The sequence below is a fragment of the Podarcis cretensis genome (assembly GCF_951804945.1).
Source record: "Podarcis cretensis genome assembly, chromosome: 3".
In the NCBI taxonomy this organism is placed as follows: Eukaryota; Metazoa; Chordata; class Lepidosauria; order Squamata; family Lacertidae; genus Podarcis; species Podarcis cretensis.
The window spans coordinates 6,109,143-6,115,142 of NC_137172.1; positions in this window are offsets into that span (position 1 = coordinate 6,109,143).

Genomic DNA, 6,000 nt, shown 5'->3' on the forward strand with positions numbered 1-6,000 from the left:
ATGGTCCACAGGGAAGAGGAGAGTAAATTCAGAATAGGAGGAAAGGGAGGCAAAGGTTCACAGACTGTAGAACAGGAGCAGGGAGTCTACCTTTTTGTTGTAATTTAAGCAAACTAGATCTAGGAGTAAAGACAGCAAAAACCAATCTGTTTGAGAACTGAACCTGATCCCCGATAATCTTCTTTATTTCAGATAATCTTTATTTCCAACCACACATGGAAATAAGTACCCTTGTTCCTGTATCTCCCCCAGCACAAAGCAGAGGAGCTGGAAGTGACACAGAAACCTTGATAGAAGCACGAAACCTTGTCAAACGCATTTTTTAAGCCAATTCATGTGTCTGAACAAATACCGTCTTAAAAGGAGGCACTCTCCATAGCCCCACTCCCATTTTCCTTCATCAATTTTCTCCTTCCATGTAGATTTCAAACTGGTCAAATCTCCTAACTTAATATTGACTAAGGCTTTTTACATAGCTGCTTTAAATTCTTTCCCGGAGGAGTCTATTGTTAAAAATTGCATCCTCTCCCGGAGTAAAGGTGTGCTTGGCATGCGTATGGACCATAAAATCATAGAGAATATCCACAATCTGATGAAATTGGAACCACTCAATCGGTATTTCTTGAGTCAACATTTATAGTTGTTTTTTTGGGGGGTGGGGGATTTGAAATAAAAAATCCCTCTTTGTTGGGTTGGGTTTTTGTGTGTGCAAACCAATTAGAGGAGATGTTTTCAACCTTTATGGCTCCACAGCTCCCTTGACCAACTGCATTCTTTCTGTGGCACCCCTGTGGGGCTCAGGAGCCCAGTTATGTCACCCCTTGCCTGCAGAGCTGGCAGACCCACACCCCTTTTCAAAGCCTCCCTTGTGAGTGTTCCCTCTGTCCCCTCTCTTTTCCCCTCTCCTTGGGAGTGTTCTAGGCAGCCCCAGCTGCTGCCCATGCCCCCAAGAAAAGTACGTCGTCCTCCCACTGCCCCACAGGGGCCCGGGAAGCAACCCCTGGTCAGCCCCAGAGGCACCATTCACCTGGGGAGCTTGTAGCCAGGGCTGCTGCAACAGACAGCCTTTGGGAGACAGAGACACGAGAGGGCATCCGAGGAGGGAGGGAAGGAAAGAGGGACGGAGGCCAGTGTTGCCTGTGGCACCCCTGGCCATCATTCAAGGCACCCCCGGTGCTATGGCACACTGCATTACAGGATTTACAGTAGCATATGAGCATTGCAAAAGGAAATGAAAGAAATAAAAGGAAACTCCTCTCTAGGAGCTGGTGTGTATGTACTGTCTCAGGAAGCCAAAATCTGGTTTACCGTGAAGTGTGAAGCAGGGCTAGATGCCACAGAATTCCCTTGCTACTTAGATGTGCACATCTCCAATATTGCAAACTTTGCTGTGAGTTTGCAAAATTCCAGACTGCCTCTTCTTAAACAGTCTCCCAGTGCTGCTGGGTTAAAATTTGTGAGCTTCTCTTAAAACATTTGAATATACAGTCGTACCTAGGGTTACAGATGCTTCGGGTTGCACGATTTCGGGTTGCACACTGCGCCGAACCCAGAAGTACTGGAATGGGTCACTTCTGGGTTTTGGTACTTGCGCATGCACAGAAGCGCTAAATTGTGCTTTGTGCATGCGCAGAAGTGCCAAATCACAATTTGAGCGTGCACAGACACAACGCTACGGGTAGCGAATGCTGCAGGTTGCGAACGTGCTTCCCGCACGGATCACGTTCACAAGCCGAGTGTCCACTTTATATACTAGGCAGAACCTGAGCAGAACAAAAGTCTCCTCCTCCCTTCTTTCTCCTCATCCCTTACCTGAAAAAGCCAGCAGCAGCACACACAGGGCAGCCCAGAACAGGTGAAGTATCTTCATGGCTTAGGGAGGATGCGAGGATGCAGAGAGGCTCAACACACGGCTACAAGGCAGAATGTTGTCAGGATTTGAGCTGTCTCCCAATTGTTTAGCAGGACAACAAAAAGTCTCTCTCCTCCCTGCTTTGCTGCTCTTTTCATTTTAGATGATAGATGATGAAAGCTTGGAGGGTAACCAGGAGTGAGGTTTTGTGTGGAAGGACAATGAGCTCCATTCACAGTTCTGGCACTGAAAAGAAATCCCTGGGCTTGGGCTACGCACACATTAGTGGCCTGAAATGCAGTGAGGTCATCAATGCCCCTCCCACCTGTGTGAAGAACATCGAAAGAGCCTGCTGGATCAGGCCAGGGCCCATCCAGTCCAGCATTCAGTCCCCAAAGTGGCCAACCCTTTGGGACACTAGCAATCAGGATTTGAGCACAAGAGCCGTCTGTGGATTCCAGCCACTGGTATCCAGTGTTGGGGTGTGTGTGTGTTTATCATCCATACTTATTAATCTTGCTCTCTGTTTGCGTGCCAGGGAAGCTTCAGCAAAGCTGTCTAGCGCACCAACGCAAAACAGTTGTTGTTTCAAGCAAAGTGGTTTTACTCGGCACACAGAGAGCAAGAACTCAGTAGAGCACAAGTCTCTTAGAGAGCCAGTGTGGTGTAGTGGTTAAGAGTGGTAGATTTGTAATCTGGTGAACCGGGTTCGCTTTCCTGCTCTTCCACATGCACCTGCTGGGTGACCTTTGGCCAGTCACACTTCTTTGAAGTCTCTCAGCTTCACTCACCTCACAGAGTGTTTATTGTGTGGGAGGAAGGGAAAAGGAGCATGTTAGCCACTTTGAGACTCCTTAGGGTAGTGATAAAGCGGGATATCAAATCCAAACTCCTCTTCTTCTTCTTAAGCTCAGAGTTGTGGGTTTGAACCCCACCTTGGGCAAAGAAGGTTCCTGCATTGAAGGGGGTTGGACTAGATGGCGACCAGAGTCCATTCCAACTCTACCATTCTATGATTCTATGAATACTTTCCACCAGTTTTCTGAGGACGCACTTGAATCTAACCAGCCTGTACTTTCCTAAATCACCCTTGGATAACTTTGGGAAGATTAGTGTGGCATGGCCACTTTGTAGTCCTCAGTTATGGTGCAAATTACATGTTTTGGTTTGAAGATCAGCAGTTTCATATTTGAGTTCTTTGAAAGCTCTTGGGTAGATGCCATCCAGACCTGCTGATGTGTCGGTTTTTCTTTTGTCTATTAGTCCTGGAAATTCATCTCTTGTCACCACTGTCTGCCTTAGTTCTCCTTAGTTGGAGAACGGCATCACAGGATTTGGAGAAGTACCGGTTTTGAAGAATAGAAAACGGTAAAGGACCCCTGACAGTTAAGTCCAGTTTCAATTCACATGTTGCTTTGTATTGGTTTACTTTAACATGTGAACTGAATAGAATTTTTTTCTCTCTCCCTCTGATACCCTGCTTCTCATTTTTGCTCATTCCTCCTTCTCCTCATTATGTTCTCACTCCTCCTCACTGGAATGGTTTATTTTTTTTGCAGGGAGGGGGATCCTCTCCCCTTTTAGACTTCTTTTCTAAAGACATGCTGTTATTCTGCACCAACATGTCTGCTGAGACCTCTTCCATCATGAGTATAATGTATCATTTTGACTTCATAAGCAATGACATCTTGGCTCGAAATTCAGAAACACAGGGAAAGGGACTTTTTAATTTGCTTTTAGTGCAAGGGAGAGGTTCATCTTATCATGCAGAATCTTGCAAGGCTTCTTCTTTTGATCTGGACGCTTTGGTGAAGAAGCAGGTGGAGACTCTAGCTGGGACTGAAGTAGGATCCAGGAGCAATCTCACTTTACGAGGTTAAGGTCTGAAAAACAAAAGAAAATGTACCGTATATTCGCTCCATAAGATGCACCAGACCGTAAGACGCACCTAGTTTTTGGAGGAGGAAAACAAGAAAAAAAATATTCTGAATCCCAGAAGCCAGAACAGCAAGAGGGATTGCTGCGCAGCGAAAGCAACAATCCCTTTTGCTGTTCTGGTTTCTGGGATAGCTGCGCAGCCTGCATTCGCTTCATAAGACGCACACACATTTCCCCTTACTTTTTAGGAGGGAAAAAGTGAGTCTTATAGAGCAAAAAATACAGTATATAAGATTTACTTCTGTTTCACCTGGAATCAGATGCCAATGCCCCATTTTCCTTAAAAGGTTTAGAGCAGGGGTCAGCAAATGTTTTCAGCAGGGGGCCAGTCCACTGTCCCTCTGACCTTGTGGGGGGGCAGACTATTTTTTTTTGGGGGGGGAGAGAAATGAACAAATTCCTATGCCTTACAAATAACCCAGAGATGCATTTTAAATAAAAGGACACATTCTACTCCTGTAAAAACACGCTGATTCCCGGACCGTCCGCAGGCCAGATTTAGAAGGCGATTGGGCCGGATCCGGCCCCTGGGCCTTAGTTTGCCTATCCATGGTTCAGAATGCTGCAAAAACCAGATGTGCTTCCTTGGGAGTAAGCCCCATTGTGTTTCATAGAAAGGACTCATTAATAAAGGTACTGAGAATCCCTCAGCCTGAAGTCCTTCAGATCAGAGACTACAGATCAGACAGTCTACAGGGTTTGGGCAGTGGGACAGGGGTGGGTGAAAGAGAGATGATGCTTATGTCAGCGAGCTTGTCTGAACACTTTTCTTTGGTGAGCGGAGCTTACCTTTTGCAACATTTCTTTTCTTCGTTGCATTTTCCAATCTCAGTCCAGTAACTGGGACATCCATTTCCAACACATTCAGCACCCTCTATTTTAACACATTGCCTCCCTGTCGTTGGTGCATTCTGTGCGAATCCTAAGCAAAGGGAGGAAAAAAGTTCGTGGACTAATGTGGAGAGCAAAGTAGAATCAGAACGGGGAGAAAGGGGAGCACAAGTTCACAGTCTTTCAAAGTGGTTTGGGGAACCAACACTCTTGTAACTTATGTCAATCAGATCATGAAACATGATGGTGGCGGCGCATTTGGAGTGAGATTATTCTTCTCCCTTTGGCTTATATGTCTCATGCAACTCCAGCCTCCACACAGTTTTATGGTGAGGATGAAGCGTTTTCTGGTCCACCCCAGGCAGCCAAATGTCCAAGGCAAGCACTGCTTCCCGGTGCTGCTGGGTTAGAATTACTGCTATTATTTTATTAAGAAACCAGAGGCCTTTCTACTTGGAATAATAGGTTTGGAATTGCCCATGAAAGATGTTAGATTGTTTTTGTATGCCCCAACTGCAGCTAGAATTTTGTTGGCCAAAAACTGGAAATCACAGGGGGCCACCAGGGGGCGCATTGGAAGATGACCGACAATACCATCTCTCCGGCTCACACGAGGTAATTAAGAGGCTGATATGGGAGTATGCAGCCTCCCAGTTGCCCCAAGGACATGGGGAACACTTTGCCTGCTGTGGCCATAAATCACCCCCAGATTCGAAAGAAGGGGGTGAGGGCACTAGGCACAAAGCCCTCGGGTGGGTCCGGCTCTCCCGGACGCTGGCTGCATCAGCTCGAAATAAACAATTAGAAAAGAAGCAAATGCACATACTTCAAGTGTAGAACGGGAGTAAAAGTCTGCTAATTAAAGGGATCTCTGGAATGTGGAGCGATGGGCTGGATTCAACAATAAATCAAGAAGAAGACCCATCAGAAGATTGGTATGTCGGAACGAGACTGAAAAGGGGGGGGGACTTTTCTTTTTTTGTCTTATGTGAGTATCTAATAATCCTCCCCCCTAAGAAAGAATCGTTGCAATTTACTGATCACAAGCAGGAGGATAAGAACTGTGTGGAAATTAATTACTAATCAAAGATATGGCTTGCGGAACATTGAGAAAGGAAAGAAGGTTCTCTGTGACGCAGTTAGAAAAAGAGGCTGTTATGGCAGACCTGTCCGCAGGAGGAATGAGGGGGAGGAGGACTATGGCTCGTAACTATATCAGAATGTGAGTTCGGCCTGGCAGGGCCCCCTGAGAAAATTTATGAGAGCGGCAGGTCTGTGGAAAACAGGACAGACTGTGGGAAATGTTTTGTACGGAGTGTTGAAATAACGTCTGTTTATTTTGATATGGCTCTTGGATGAATGTAAAAGCCACACAGGAT